We start from the raw sequence: 14590 nt of genomic DNA on the forward strand, positions 1-14590 counted from the left end.
CATTGGTGATCAATCAGAAGCCTTGTGTGTGTACATCATACACATAAGGTGGAGCGAGGTGCAGCTGTAGGAGTTGCCCTGGCAACTCCAGTGAAGATCAAACACTACATGTGAGGCCTGTGGGTTCCCTGGGCAGCACCTCCATATTAAAGATCAGGGTAGCCCTGAGTGCAAGTAGTATGCTAAGCGAAAAGCATGAGAGGAAATTGCCCTCTTCCACACTGTCCTGCCCATCTACCAATTTGAGTGTTGGTGTGGACTTTCTTTGTACCTTTCCTTTAAAGCATTAAAGAAGGGAAAAGGCTCTGAGCGCCATTTTTATTACTTTATGGTATATTGCAGTGGGTTTACTAGACCTCTAAAAGTGATCCTTTCCAGATTGGCTTTACATTGACCAGAGGAATACCTACTTTCTCAAAAGTTATAGAAGATAAATGTGGCATTTTGATAGAGTTTGGTATGAAACATTCTAGTTAAAGTTGCAAGCAGTTTATCGTAACCCCTGCCTAACATTCTCTAATACTGATCCCCAGAGTTTTTCTCATTTGCTACATTCAGTAAACTCTGAGCTTTTGTTTAGAAAAAAAATGTTTCTTTTTCAGTTGTGGGATAAACAGATGTGCTGTTGCCCTGTTAAATCAGCCTTGCAAAGTATTTCCAGTCAACAGTAGCTGTGGTGAAAGGTAGGACTCCAACCCTCTCTAACCCCATTCATTTCAATGAGCTATGTAAGCTTGGAAGCTTTATTGGAACTATGTTGAATTCTTCACAGACTATTTTGTTTTCTTTTTCTTGAAAACAATCAAGGAATAGAATTTACAAACTGTGTCATTGCTATGTTAAAGGGGACCTGCAAAGGAGAGGAAAGTCCTGTTTGTGTACATTTTCCTGGTTTATGATGTATAAAGAAGGCTTGAAAGCCTTTAGATTTTTTTTCTCCCTGATTTTTTACATTAGAAATTCAGTTCTTTTCTACCTTGCAAGAATCTTTTGATCAGTAGAGAATGGGTAGTGTACCAAAGAAGATGAAATTTAGTTAAATTAGAAAGAGGGTTTTTAAATTCAGGCTGTTTAAAAAGCTTTACACTCTGTTTTTTTAACACCTACTTAATGCAATACTTTAAAACATTGGGAGAAAATAAATTTTTGTTAAATTAAAGGGAGTCATCCAAGAAAGGCTTCCAGCAAATCAGAGAATATCAGACTTTACCTTCCTGCTATTTCTAAAGTATTAAGAAAGGAAAACATTTAAAAATCAAAACCCAAAAGACCAAGCTTATCTTATTTACATCATAAAGAAGCAAAATCAGGCATACCACACTTTGAAAAAAAAAATACAGATAACCTGTAAGGTTGTGTACTTTAACTTGCACAATTCCTGATTAATATTGTGTTGCTCTAGAACTTTAACTTCTCTACTTTCTATCTTTAAAACAAAAGAAAAACAGAAAAACCTGGTTCAATCTTACTGCTGCATTGATGTCGGGTATTTTTTGCATTTAATAGATTAACAGGAGCTGGCTGTAGTGTCTGAAGTAGCAGAAAGAATTAATTTCTGCAGCCCCAAATATGAAGATGCTCCTTAGCCGTTATTTTAGACCTACCTACCATTAAGGTGACCAGACAGCAAATGTGAAAAATCGGGACAGGGGTGGGGGGTAATAGGAGCTTGTATAAGAAAAAGACCCAAAAATCGGGACTGTCCCTATAAAATCAGGACATCTGGTCACCCTACCTACCATTTTCCCACCAGGGGTTTCAAACTAGAATGATAAGGACACATGTGGCAGCAGCCTCTGCATTCCTGTGTTCCAACAGAATCCCATAAAGTGAGGTATCCATCTGTAATTCAAAACGTTAAGAGGGATCCAGCTGAAGCAGTGGAAGGTCCCACTTCTGGCATTTGTGCAGCAGCTGCCTGGGCATTGTGCCATACATCAGAGGCATTTTACAGTCCCTCTCTGTCCAGCCCAAAGCCTTGATTCCCTTCCCCCTTTGCTATTTCAGATGCTACAATAGAACAACCAAGCCGAGCTGTGTGAACTTTCCAGAGTGGGAATAGTGGTGTCGTTTTGGAAACATCCCAGCTTTATTTCCCTGAGTTCAGGGCCCCCAGGATGCAAGTGACCCTTTTTCTTCTCTGTCATTCAAAAACCCTTGGTCACTGACTAGATATTACACTTAAATGTTAATTAAAAAAACTTTTCTAGCTCAGCTTACTCAACCCCCTTTTACTTGGAGCTATATTGTCAGTAATCAGATTATATTCAATCCCCTTCCAAATGAAAACCATAAAAAGATTAGTAGTCCTGATCTGTCTAAAACAGGGGTCAGCAACCTTTCAGAAGTGGTGTGCCGAGTCTTCACTCTGATTTAAGATTCCATGTGCCGGTAATACATTTTAACATTTTTAGAAGGTCTCTCTCTGTAAGTCTATAATATATAACTGAACTATTGTTGTATGTAAAGTAAATAAGGCTTTTAAAATGTTTTAAGAAGCTTCATTTAAAATTAAATTAAAATGCAGAGCTGCCAGGACCCGGGCAGTGTGAGTGTCGCTGAAAATCAGCTCGCGTGCCGCCTGTGGCACCTGTGCCATAGGTTGCCTACCTCTGGTGTACATTATCAATTCTTCCTCAAAGTAGTGGTGAGATCCAGTCCTTGGAGTCAGTGCCTCCTTATCAAAGCTTTTTCCCACCAACAGATATCTTCTCTGAACTTGGACTTAATTAACTTTTCACTTGGAGATGTTTTAAGTGGTGGTTGGGAAGGTTTTATTAGCTGATCCCTTCATTTTCTGAGAAGTTGTAACAAGAAGCTTATATACCATCTGTCTCTCTTTTCAGAACAATTTAAAGAAAAATAAGAATCTTGTTAGCAGAACCCTTAAGAACTTCTGCACCAGAGAGCAGCTGTTAGTAAGCATATCTGATGAGGGTCTTGCCATCAGGGAAAGATTCTCTTATTTTCTAATAAAATCCTTATATGGCCTTTCTTGCAAGAATATTGTAAGGAAGACAAGGAGTATTTAGAATTTGATATATGGTGCTACTTCTTGTATTAACGCACATTGATATAAGTCCACTGCTGAGCTATTTTTTTTGTTGTGTAAAGTGTGCTTCAGATATCTCCCCTATTTATCTGAGTTCCTATACACCTACATGAGAAACTACTGAGGTAAAATGGACATGACAGTAATGGTGTTCAAGAATATCATAAATCTAAAGGCTGGAAGAAACTTTCCAGGTCACCTAGTCCAGACCTCTGCATGAAATGAGATTTCATTAACAAAAGCTGTCTAACAGCCTCGGAAACCTCTCGGTGGTAGAGCATCATGGATGATTCTAATGCCGAAACTCCCAGTAGTGATACTGCCTTAGATCTATCCCCAGGTGGATCATTTTTCTGTCTCAGCTTTGAGGGGGGGGAATCTAAGAGGGCTAGATAGTTCATGTGCTTGATAATAGGCAATAATAGAGTTCTTGTATCTAAATCACTTGTTTGCGTCCAGCCCCAGCTGGTAGTGTCTGAAAGATAGGGCCCTCTGATGGGATTTTGGTGGTCTGTGAGAAATGGGTTTCAGTCCAGACCTTAGTGCATGGGGGTTGCAATTCAAAAAACCACTCACTTGCTGCTCTTACACCTTTATTGGCGGTTTCAGCGGAGATGGCCCGAGTGGGCTGTGGAGACTGAGCTCTCTCTGCTTAATGTTCCTTCTAATTTGTTTCCTCTGTGCACAGTAAATGACTGCCATGGCGCCAGGTTAAAATCTAAGGGCTGGTCTGCACATAGTTTTTGTATCGCTATAACTATGTTGGTTTCTTCCTGTTAGTGTTAGTCAGTGATACAACCCCTAGTGTGGATGCAGTTATATTGGTCTTATGGGGAAGAAGCTATACCACTCTGTTATACCAAAAAATGATGTGAAAAATTAACATTCTGAAGGTTGCCAAGGCAAGCCCTCAAAAGTTAGGAAGTGCCAGTATTAAGGCTGCCTGTGCAACCTTTTTTCAGCCTCCTTGTACAGAAGCAGTAAGATACATTCTTTAATTAAGTGACCACATACCGTTGTTTCCACAGGACCTCCTCATTCAGTGCACAGGATGGATCATGCTCACTTAATGTACAGCTAACTAGTAATTTGTTTTTGCCTCCCTGCTCAATGGATGGCCACATGCCTTATTTACTGCACGCTATATGCAACCCCTGCTCTAAATACAGTATTAATTTCCTCACTGGCTTTTCTGTGGGACTCATTAGTAGTATCAGAGTGCTTCATAAATATTAAAGAATTGATTTTGACAGCACGCTGGGGAGATGAGTATGTATTGGCTCCATTTTAGAGATGGGGAGCTAAGGCACAGGCAAATTAAGAACAAAAGTATCTACGAATATAGGATGCCTAACTTGGGATGCCCAGGACCTGATTTTTCAGTGTTCTGAGCATTAGATAACACTTTATATGCTCAAAGCACAGGTCCCATTGACTTCAGTTGCAGCTGTGAGTGCTCAGTACTCTTGCAAAGCAGACCTCACGATCTCAGGTCAGGTACCCGAAAATGAGAAATACACAATTAGTGACCACATATGAAAAGCTTGGTTGAAGTGACTTGCTGAGCATCACAGAGGAATTCTGTGGCAGAGACAGGATAGAATCCAGTTCTTCCGGGCAGCATTCAGCTGCCCTTACTATGGGATCATCCTTTCTGTTCCTGCAATCCCCTGCCTCATGCACTGAACACCTTCCAAATTCTGCATCAGATATGGCAGGTGTCCTGTAGACCAGAGTTTTTCAAACTGCGGGCCATGACCCAGTACTGTGTCACGGCACATAAGGCTCTGGGTCGCCTTGCTCTGGTCAGCACCACCGACCGGACCGTTAAAAGTCCCGTCGGTGGTGCTGCCCAGCGAAGGCGGGCTAGTATCTACCTTTTCCGACACCATGCTGTGCCCTGGAAGCAGCCAGCAGTGGATCCGGCTTCTAGACAGAAGGGCTACGGGGCTCTGTGCACTGCCCCTGCCCTGAGCACCAGCTCCACACTCTCATTGGCTGGGGGATAGGGACAGTGTCTGCGGCTGAGAGTCGTGTGAAGCTGCTTGTGTGCCTCCGCCTAGGAGTTGGACCTGTTGCTGGCTGCTTTCCAGGCACAGAGCGGTCCGCAGTGCCAGGACAGGTGGGGAGCCTTCCTCTGCACCCCAGCTGTGCAGCTGACTGGGAGCCGCCAGAAGTAAGTCCACGCCCCAACCCCATGTCCCAATCCCCTGCCCCAGCCCTTAGCCTCTCCCCCCTCCGCACCAAACCTGGAACCCCGTCCTGTACCCGAAACCCCTCATCCCCAGCCCCCACTCCAAAGCCTGCACCCCCAGCCCAAAGCCTTGACCCCCTCTCACACCCCAACACCCTCCCACCGCCCTCACCCCAATCCTGTGCCCCAGCCCTGAGCCCTTCCCACATCCCAAACTCCTCATCCCCAGCCCCGTTGGGTTGCGGGCATCAACAGAAAAAAATGTGTGAAAACCACTGTTATAGACAACAGCCTCCTTCACTACACAAACCTATTTCATCCCCATCCTGTACACTGAACGAAGCAGAGGCTCTGTGGAAAAAAATAATATATGAACATGTAATTAAAGAATGTATCTTAATGCATACACATAAGGGGTAGCCTTAGTTCTGGTATTTCCAAAATGTTGAGTGCTTGGATTTGCAACCTTTGTTCTTTTAGCATACTTTTTATTGGGGGTGTAATTTCATAAGATTTAAAAAAAAAACAAACTGAAAAAAATATCCCTCCTCTGGCATCATATTGACACCCACATAATTCATCAGCAGGGTTGGAATATTTAGATTCACCACACAGATCTCTTCCTCTTGAGCTAGCAGAGTAACTGATAGCAGTAGTGGGTTGTCGTCATCTAAGAGAATCTGTGTGGACCAGCACTAGAGGGGGATGAGATGCACACTTTGGCAGGGAGGTTCACAGATATTTACTGACAGCAGAGGAAAGTTGAGACTTAGAAATCTTGGGTTCCATTCCAGGCTCGGGGGCGGGGAGGTGCACTTGTGGTCACACTCCTCTGTCCATTCTTCCTGAGTTTGCCACCTTCTGTCCCATCCCCTCCAACTTGTCCCTGTCTCAGTCCTGTCTCTTCCTCACCCCAAGCTCCTTGTTCTAGTCCCACTTTCCTTTCCTAGCCAGCCCCCATCTCCACTCCACTCCTTGTCATTGTCCAGCAAGTACTAGTGTCCCCTCCCCATCCTAGCCCCTTTAACTTTCTCTCTCTGCATAACCCTCCTCCACTTTCACTGTGTGTGTGTGTGTGTGTGTGTGTGTGTGTGTGTGTGTGTGTGTGTGAGAAAGAGAGTCCTTGAGGTCCTTCCCTACTTCCCCATCTATCACCTCTGCAATGGCATCAACAAGAGCAGCTGGGACAAGGGCTGTGTGTGCAGTCTGATGAATTTTTAAGTCTCCCATAGCATCTGACTTACTACTTAGGGTATGTCTACACAACAAACCTAGGTCGACTTACAGCTACTGTGGTGGTGCATGTCCACACTACCTTCCTTGGGTCAGTAGTGCGCGTCCTCACCAGGAGCACTTCCACTGACCTAAGAGGGGCATTGCGGGGAGCTGAGAGCCCAGTCTGGCTGCCCCATCGGCTCCCGGCAGGCTGCCCCCTCCTCCTCATTCCCCCTGGGGAGTGGGGGAAGCCTCCAGGGGCTTCTCCCCTACCCATTCCCCGCTGTGAGTGAGGGGGAAGACAACTGGTGCTTCTTGACCCACCGTTCCTCACTGGAAGAGGAGGAAATTACCTGGGACTTCTCTCCTATCCGTATCCCATGGGAGTAGGGGGAAGCTGCCCACCTGGGGATTCTCGCCCCTAGCAAGTGGGGTCCAGCTGCCCTGGCTTCTCGGCCCCTCTTGCCCCACCTGGGAGCTGGGCAGCCTTGTCAATTTCACTGCTCACCAAGCTGTGAAATTGGCAAGGCTGCCCAGCTCCCAGGAGGGAGCAGGTGGGGGGAGGCACCCCGCTGTCAGCTGGGAGCGGGGTCTGAAGCTGCGCCTGCTTCTCATCCAGGCTCACAGCTGGGAGTGAGGTTTGAAGTCACCTGGGCTTTGGCTCCCAGCTGGGAGCAGGGCAAAGCCTCCCAGGCCTCTCACTCTGGCTCCAGCTGCCAAGCTCTCCAGGGATACTCAGCTGGGTTCTAGACAGCCAATGTAAAGAACACAGCATCTACACAGGCATTGCATCACCCTAACTCCACCGACATAAGTCTTATGCCTCTCGTGAAGGTGGAGTTGTGATGTCGGTGTAGCAGGGCATTTACATCAGTCGGAGGAGGGCTGTAGTGTAGACACATAATTAGATCGACATAAGCTGCCTTATGTCGACCTGTTTAGTGTAAACCAGCCCTTAGATGTCATACCTACCTCACAGAGGGGTTATGTGTTGTTACCACAGTTTTACAGATGGAGAAACTAATGCATTGCAAATGAGGTCAACATTTTCAAATTTGCCTGCACTCCATAAAGATAATTAAAAACAAGCTAGGGAGTGCCTCAGTGAAACACCTACCCACAGAAACCTTAGAAAGAAGGAGACCTCCAGTGAAGGGTTTCTCCTTACTACCCAGGTAGTGCGTTAACCACTGATGTACTCTGCTCCCTGTAAAATAAGTCTCATGCATCTCTTCTTTGTAAAAACCAACATGTTACACACACACTCCCATTATAAAACAAAACAGCACTTGGCCTCCACTCCTGCTGCAGCAAGAGGATGGGATTTGCCCAAAGATTTTTTTCCCCTATATGCTCCTTCGTCCTCTTTAAATATAAAATGCATCAGTAAAGTCTTAGGTTTATCTTGTTAACTTGCCCCCAAACCCTCTGTCTGGTCTTGTACATAGTAGTGTGATCAGGACATTGAAAAGTCAGTTGCATTTGGGGTAACACAAAAATTGTTTCATAGGCCTGCTTGGCTCAGAGCTCCAACTACCCAAAAACACTGTGGAAAGTACAGATACAGGAATCTGCAGCCCTAAAATGCAGCCACTTATGGGATGGGATTAATTTTACAAAGACATGCTGTCGTTTTTAATTAATATTGATGTTGCACTAACCAACTGACAGTTTCCTGGGATTTCCTTATTAAGGATGGTACTATGATTACTTTTCTATAGCAAACACCTCTCCAGTTTCCTCTGCTGGCTTCTTGTGAACATTTGGCTGAATGTTATCTGTGTCTGTTGGCTGAGAAGTAGTTTTTTAGTTTTATTTTTTAAAATCTAGGTTTTCTTTCAAAAGGCCCTTTATCATTTCGAGGTGGGTCACCCAAATCAACACTAATATTCCATTCTGCTCTTTACCTTCTTCCCAGACACTGTGCTATAGTTACTGTGTACTTATGCCAGAATAATTTCTTGATCCCTCCTCTTATTCAACAGTTGCCTTGTTTTTCTTCCTACATGCATTGAACAAACTATAATTGTGACATATTTGCCTAATTCTGTGTACTTCTGTGTTCTGCTGTTGTTCACCTAGACCTATTCACCAGTGCTTATGCTGTAAAGAACCCAAGTCTGCAGAAAGACAAAAATCCCAATGTAAATCGCACACTAAGGGACCTGAGATTAGCATGCCATAGGCCTCTAACCCTTGAACTATAGAGGAACTCTTTCATTCAGCAATAATAACAGATCCCTATCCTCTCTGTGGGTTCAGGCAGTAATAGAACCATGTCATTCTCTCATATACATATCAATGCGGAGAGCCAACAGAACAACATGTAATGGTAGAGGATTTAGAATTTAGGTTGCAATTTAACCTGGATTTCCCTGTCTTGTCTGTGATTTCAATCTAATGTAACAGTATATTAATTTAGTATTTCATGGGGTTTTTTTGTAGTAAAATTTGGGGGCAGATTTTAAAAAGGACCCATCTCCTGTTTAGTCTTTTAAATGAAATGGCCAGATATTCAAAAGCTCTTAGCACCCAGCAGCTCCTTTTGAGAACATGGAGTCATTTGAGCGCAGGGGAGATGAGTTCCGATCATTGCATTTAGGTGCCTAAAGGGAACAGTTGGGTACTGAGCTCTTTTGAAAATCTGACCCTTTAAGGCAGACCCTTTTCAAATGCAGATTGGGTGTCTGCTAAGGCTTTTCTGATCCTTCTCCATAATGTGAATGGTTCTTTGACTATTTATATATGCCAAGCCTTTCTGTTTAAGGCTACAAACCATTTTCCAGCCTCCCTTATAAAACTGCAGTGTCTGTCTGACATCTTTCTTCTTTTAGACCTAAGCCCACGTCCAGACTTACCGCGGCATCGGCGGGTTAAAATCGATTGCTCGGGGATCGATATATCGCGTCTAGTCTGGACGCGATGTATCGATCCCCGAGCGCGCTTACATCGATTCCGGAACTCCATCAACCCCAACGGAGTTCCGGAATCGACACGGAGAGCCGCGGACATAGATGCCGCGCCGTCCAGACGGGCGAGTACCTCGATTTTAGAAATTCGACTTCAGCTACGTTATTCCCGTAGCTGAAGTTGCGTATCTAAAATCGATTTTAATACCTAGTCTGGACGTGGCCTAGGTGCTCTCCTGTTCTTGCTCTGGTTTCTCTTTGGTATCTTAGGATGGAGTGTCCTGTGCTCTCTAATATGCTTGGGCTTATGCTTTCTATTTGAGCCAAATTCCCTGTCATGTGATAGTTGCATTCTGACATTGGTAACAGATGCTTTCTACATAACCCGCACCCTTCAGAGTCTAAAGCAGGCCTGCACAACATACGGCCCACGGGCCGCATGCAGTCCGCGTGGGCTCACTGTGCGGCCCGTGGGGGAGGTGAGTAGGCAAGCGGTGGGTGAGGGAGGGGGGCTGAGGAGGTGAGCGGGGGATTGGGGGATGAGGAGATGAGTTATGAGTCGGTGGCTGACCTGTTCTACTTATCTGGTCTGGCTCCTATCCTCTCTCCAAGGGTTGCAGCTGTCTGGAGGTGCTGCCTTCCACACCTTCCTCAGTCATACCTCATTCATTCAACAGAGCAATTGATTACAAAGTGGGGGGAAGATCTTATTCTACTTCTAGCAAAAAGACATTTTTCTTTTACCTTAATTGTACTACCTTAGGGGCCCACTATAACACGTTACCAAGGTTCAATGCTGCTGTTTTGGCGGGGCGGCACTAGGGAAGGAGGACTTGTTTCCGCGGGGCGGGCAGCGCTTGTGGGGGGGGGGTGTTGTTTCTGGAGGGCTAGGCGGCACCGGTGGGGGTTTTTCGCAGAGTGGGCAGTGCTGCGGGGGTTGTGTTTTGGGGGGGCTGGGCGGTGCTGGAGGGGGGGGTGTATCGGCGGCGCTGGGGGGCATTTCAGTGGGGCCAGGGTGGTTTTGGCCCTCGGCTGTTTTCTTTGGAGTAATATGGCCCTCGCCACCTTATGAGTTGTGCAGGTCTGGTCTAAAACCTCCAGTAAAACACAGTCTCACTTGCCATAGATGAAGTAGCGGAAAGATCATCAAATGTTGGAAGCTCTGGAGAGTGACTAGAGAGATGGTAAGAGTTTCTTAAGTTCTTGGAAGATAGAGGATCTGGTGGTTGTGAAATGTAACTGCAACAAGTTCTTGGTTTTTAGTTAAGCTAAAAGAGAAGGGTGTGTGTTTTTGGTACAGTGGAGAAAGAGGAGAAGAAAAGATACACAGAGGTCTTGCAATGAGACATAAAAATTAGAACTGATACATGCATGTCCATCTCTTAGTTCTCTTTTGTGACCTTGCTAGGAACTAATATAATATGTGCTTCTTATAGGCATAACTGGAATTTCTGATATTCACTCAGCGTTAGTGAGGATTCCCTTAGCTATTCTTTTCTCTCCATACTTGCCTCTCTGGAGTGCAAGGACATATTCTTTAGAATTGCAAAGCAGCACAATCAGAGTTTTGCTCAAAACTAATCTTGTGGTCCTGCGTGTGTGTGTGTATGTAAGTCTGTCTTCAGTAGTTGATGATTAGACTTTTTCCAGAAAAAAATAATTTTTGGATTTTTACACAGTAATTTACAATTATTTTGAGTCCCAGAATCCTAGAAGACATGGACCTGTTAGCATAGGACCATCCTTTCTAAGGCACTGGACTGGGACCTAAGAGATATGGATTCATTTCCTGCCTCTGCCACAGGCCAGTCACTGCGTCTCTCTGGGCATCAGTTTCCCATCTCTAAAATGGAGATAATAATTTTTCTTCTTCTTCTATCTTGTCTAGTTAGACTGTAAACTAAACACAGGGAAACATTTCTTAGTGTGCATATGTAGACAGGAAGCAAGGTCTAGTTGAGTCCGGTTTGGGTTGGGTGTTAGCCTGGGACTTAAAAGATCTGGTTTCAACTGCCTACTCCACCATAGAGTTCCTGTGTGACCTTGGATAAGTCTCTGTGGGTTTATCTATGCCTAAAATTTGTTGTGGGTTAAATGGAGTTGCTTTATGTTAAAGGGCCTTGCGTTCATGTTTTTCTTGTTATGAATCGTTTGGCATTTTAACACACATTATTAAACCGATTTTGGAAGTGGGTTCGGAGAGATGAGATGAGTTTACTTGCAACATATTAGTAGCTGTGGATGCAGCCCCATCCTGAAACAACTGTTGCACATCTGCCAAGCCCTTGCCCCAGTATCCCACACTGCTTTGTCAGCTACCTGGGTCATCCTGGGTGTTCTGTACTGTCCCAGGGTCATCCTGATTGGATATCACCTCCCTGTTTAAATGCTGGCATGCTGTCATTTGCAACTCTGGTTTGTGGGAAGTTCATAAACCTGTTACCTATTACCGATCAGCCATGCCTTGTACTTCAACATGGTTTCATGCTGAGGTTCCTGACTTCCTTGCTCCGTGGAGAGAGGAGAGTGTACAGGCCCATCTGAATTCTTACCCCTGCAGTGCACAAACTTACAAGCCGCTATTTGAACAAATGAATGAGAGGAAGTACAACCAGGACCCAAACCAGTGCCAGACGAAGGGAAAGGAGCTCCAGCTGGGTTGCAAAAGAGTGAAGGACAAGAATAGGACCTCCTTGAAGAGCTCGCAAGGTTTGCAACTACTGTGAAGCTCTTGATCATGTATTTTGGAGAGATCCTGCCACAGAACCATTATATTTTGTGGATTCCACCAACTAAACCCCCAGGATGCAAACCAGGAGAAGATTTGATTCCAAAATCCAGGATCTTGTTGACCTGGTGAACTAAAAGGCAAACACAGTCCTGGGGATCCCTGAATCACAGATGGAGGAACCACATGAATCACACTGGAGGCCCAAACTGTGGAGGGGGCCACTTCTGATAAGTACTGTGTGATATTATACAGCTGTTTGGGGGGATTAAAACAACTTTTTTTCTGTCAGGATGCTACTGTCAGGGTGCTACTATGTTGATCTCTCCGCCACCTGGGCTTTTATCCTCTCCCACGTGTTGCTCAAATGGCAGCCACTCCAGAGAGTGTACATACTCTCCATCCCTTCCCCCTCCTCTAAATATGCAAACACATAATCACCACTTAAGTTTTCTGTGTTGTCCCCCAACCTTCCTACCCTGGTGTTTGTTATTCTCTCTCCCGCCTGGTCATCTCCTCTACTGATTTCCCGTCACCCCAGCCAGGGTGGTGGCACTGGGTCGATTAACAGGAAGATGGTTTGAAGGAAAGGCACTCTTATTGTAGTGGCAGTTACAGACAAGAAAAGGCGCTGGAAGTCATGTTATGCAAACTTAAAAAAATATATATTTTCAGGCCCTTTAAGGAATTCAGCCATCCTTGGGTTTCTGCAAAACTCTTATCTATTTTGCAGTGTGCTATATGCTGATCTGCAGGTGTTAAAAAAGAGAATTTAGGGCAAAGGTAGTGCTCTAATGTGCCACGGAGATTGCACAGCCCAAATAGCTTGTGGTCCCCTTCCATTGCTCCACTAGCTCTGAGGACACCATCTTGGCAAACAGTGGCACAGCATATTTTCCTGGTTTGCCCATTGACTTTTTGAACAGTATCCTTCTCTGCCTTGTAGGGAGAGGGCAGAGGGTAACGTTCAACAAAGTAAGGACAACCTATGGAACTGCACTTGGAATTACTAGCCTCAGACTGCTGGCCACCTCACCCACCTATTCCCAATCCCCAGGTCACTCTGCAGAGGTACATGCAGTTGTTAGCTTGTCTCTGCTGCAGCCTTTACATAGTCCCTGCCACCCCAACACCCACAGCCTACTTGGCATTTATAACTCCCTTCCCCAACAACCACCAGGGGTCAGCCCCCTCCCACTGCAGTCCCAGGGGTCCTACAAAAACAGAGAAGATTATGGAAATGTCTTACCGTTGCCAAGCTTACTGAAGATAGAGAAGAGCCTCTGGGAATGGAATTCCAAAACTGTGGTAAAAGCAACATTTCTCGCAGTTGGCAAGGACACTCAGGGCCGCCCGGGAGGGGGGGGGGGGCAAGAGGGGCAATTTGCCCCAGGCCCCGGGCTCCGCAGGGGCCCCCACAAGTTTTTCGGGGCCCCTGGAGCGGGGTCCTTCACTCGCTCCAGGGGGCCCGGAAAACTTTTATGGGGCCGGGCCCTGGAGCTTCTTCCGCTCCCGGTCTTCACTGGCGGGGGGAGGGTCCTTCCGCTCCAGGGTGGAAGGACCCCCCACCTGTGAATTACCGCCGAAGCGGGACCTGCCGCTGAAGTGCAACCCGGTCTTCGGCGGTAATTCGGTGGCGGGGGGCCCTTCCGTTCCAGGACCCACTGCCGAAGTGCCCTGAAGATCTGCGGCAGGGACCCCCCGCCGCCAAACAGGGCCAGCTCTAGACATTTTGCCGCGCAGGGGGCGCCCTGCCGCTTGCCGGTCCCGTGGCTCCGGTGGACCTCCCGCAGGCATGCCTGTGGATGCTCCACTGGAGCCGCGGGACCAGCGGACCCTCCGCAGGCACGCCTGTGGGAGGTCCACCGGAGCCGCCTGCTGCCTACGACCCCAGGCCCCCAGAATCCTCTGGGCGGCCCTGAGGACACTACAATTTGGACAACAATTCATTGTCCTTTTTCTCTCTTCATAGCAACTGATTCCTTGTGGTGACCAAGGATAAGCAGTACTAACATTGAGTGAACATCAGTTCAGTCAGTGTAGGAGGAAAAGGAGCTCAAGCAATGATACGTTCAAAGAACTTTTGTTCACGTCCCAAGAGATGTATGAAAAGATGGATGAACGGAGGGAAGGGTTCCTGAAGCATCGCAAAGAAGAGAGAGAACAGAACAAGGAAAGGGGTAGGTCTTCGTAGATTCAGCTTCCGGAGATGATGGAAAGGTAAACAACCCTCCTGGAGAAGATGGTGACTCTGGTCAGGGACTGTGCCAAGCCTATGAATCTGTGGCAGATAGTGTGTTCCAGAGCAAGGAGGTAACATTGCCTACAAAAGGCCCTCTTTCTGGGCATTCTATGCTATAGAACAAAAAATTGTGGATAACGAGTGATACCCTTAGTTCCCTCACCCACATGGGCAATGCCCTTCTATCAACACTCCATGTCTCAAGATGCAGAGAAAATTTCTGAGCTCCCTACATACAGTAATTTGTGAT

The 14590-nt window shown here is 46.1% G+C and overlaps 1 protein-coding gene across 2 annotated transcripts in view; it reads left to right on the forward strand.

Moving 5' to 3' along the window:
• TSPAN9 (tetraspanin 9) overlaps window positions 1–14590 on the forward strand; it is a 285562-nt gene that overhangs the window by 73847 nt on the left and 197125 nt on the right. The window contains exon 2 of one of the 2 annotated variants that reach the window (XM_030538453.1): window positions 603–683. The exons of the other annotated variant lie outside the window; for it this stretch is intronic. The gene's annotated coding sequence lies outside the window, so the exon portion shown is untranslated. The remainder of the gene's footprint in view (window positions 1–602; window positions 684–14590) is intronic. 2 annotated transcript variants of the gene reach the window in all.

The sequence above is a fragment of the Gopherus evgoodei genome, chromosome 1, assembly GCF_007399415.2.
Source record: "Gopherus evgoodei ecotype Sinaloan lineage chromosome 1, rGopEvg1_v1.p, whole genome shotgun sequence".
NCBI lineage: Eukaryota > Metazoa > Chordata > Testudines > Testudinidae > Gopherus > Gopherus evgoodei.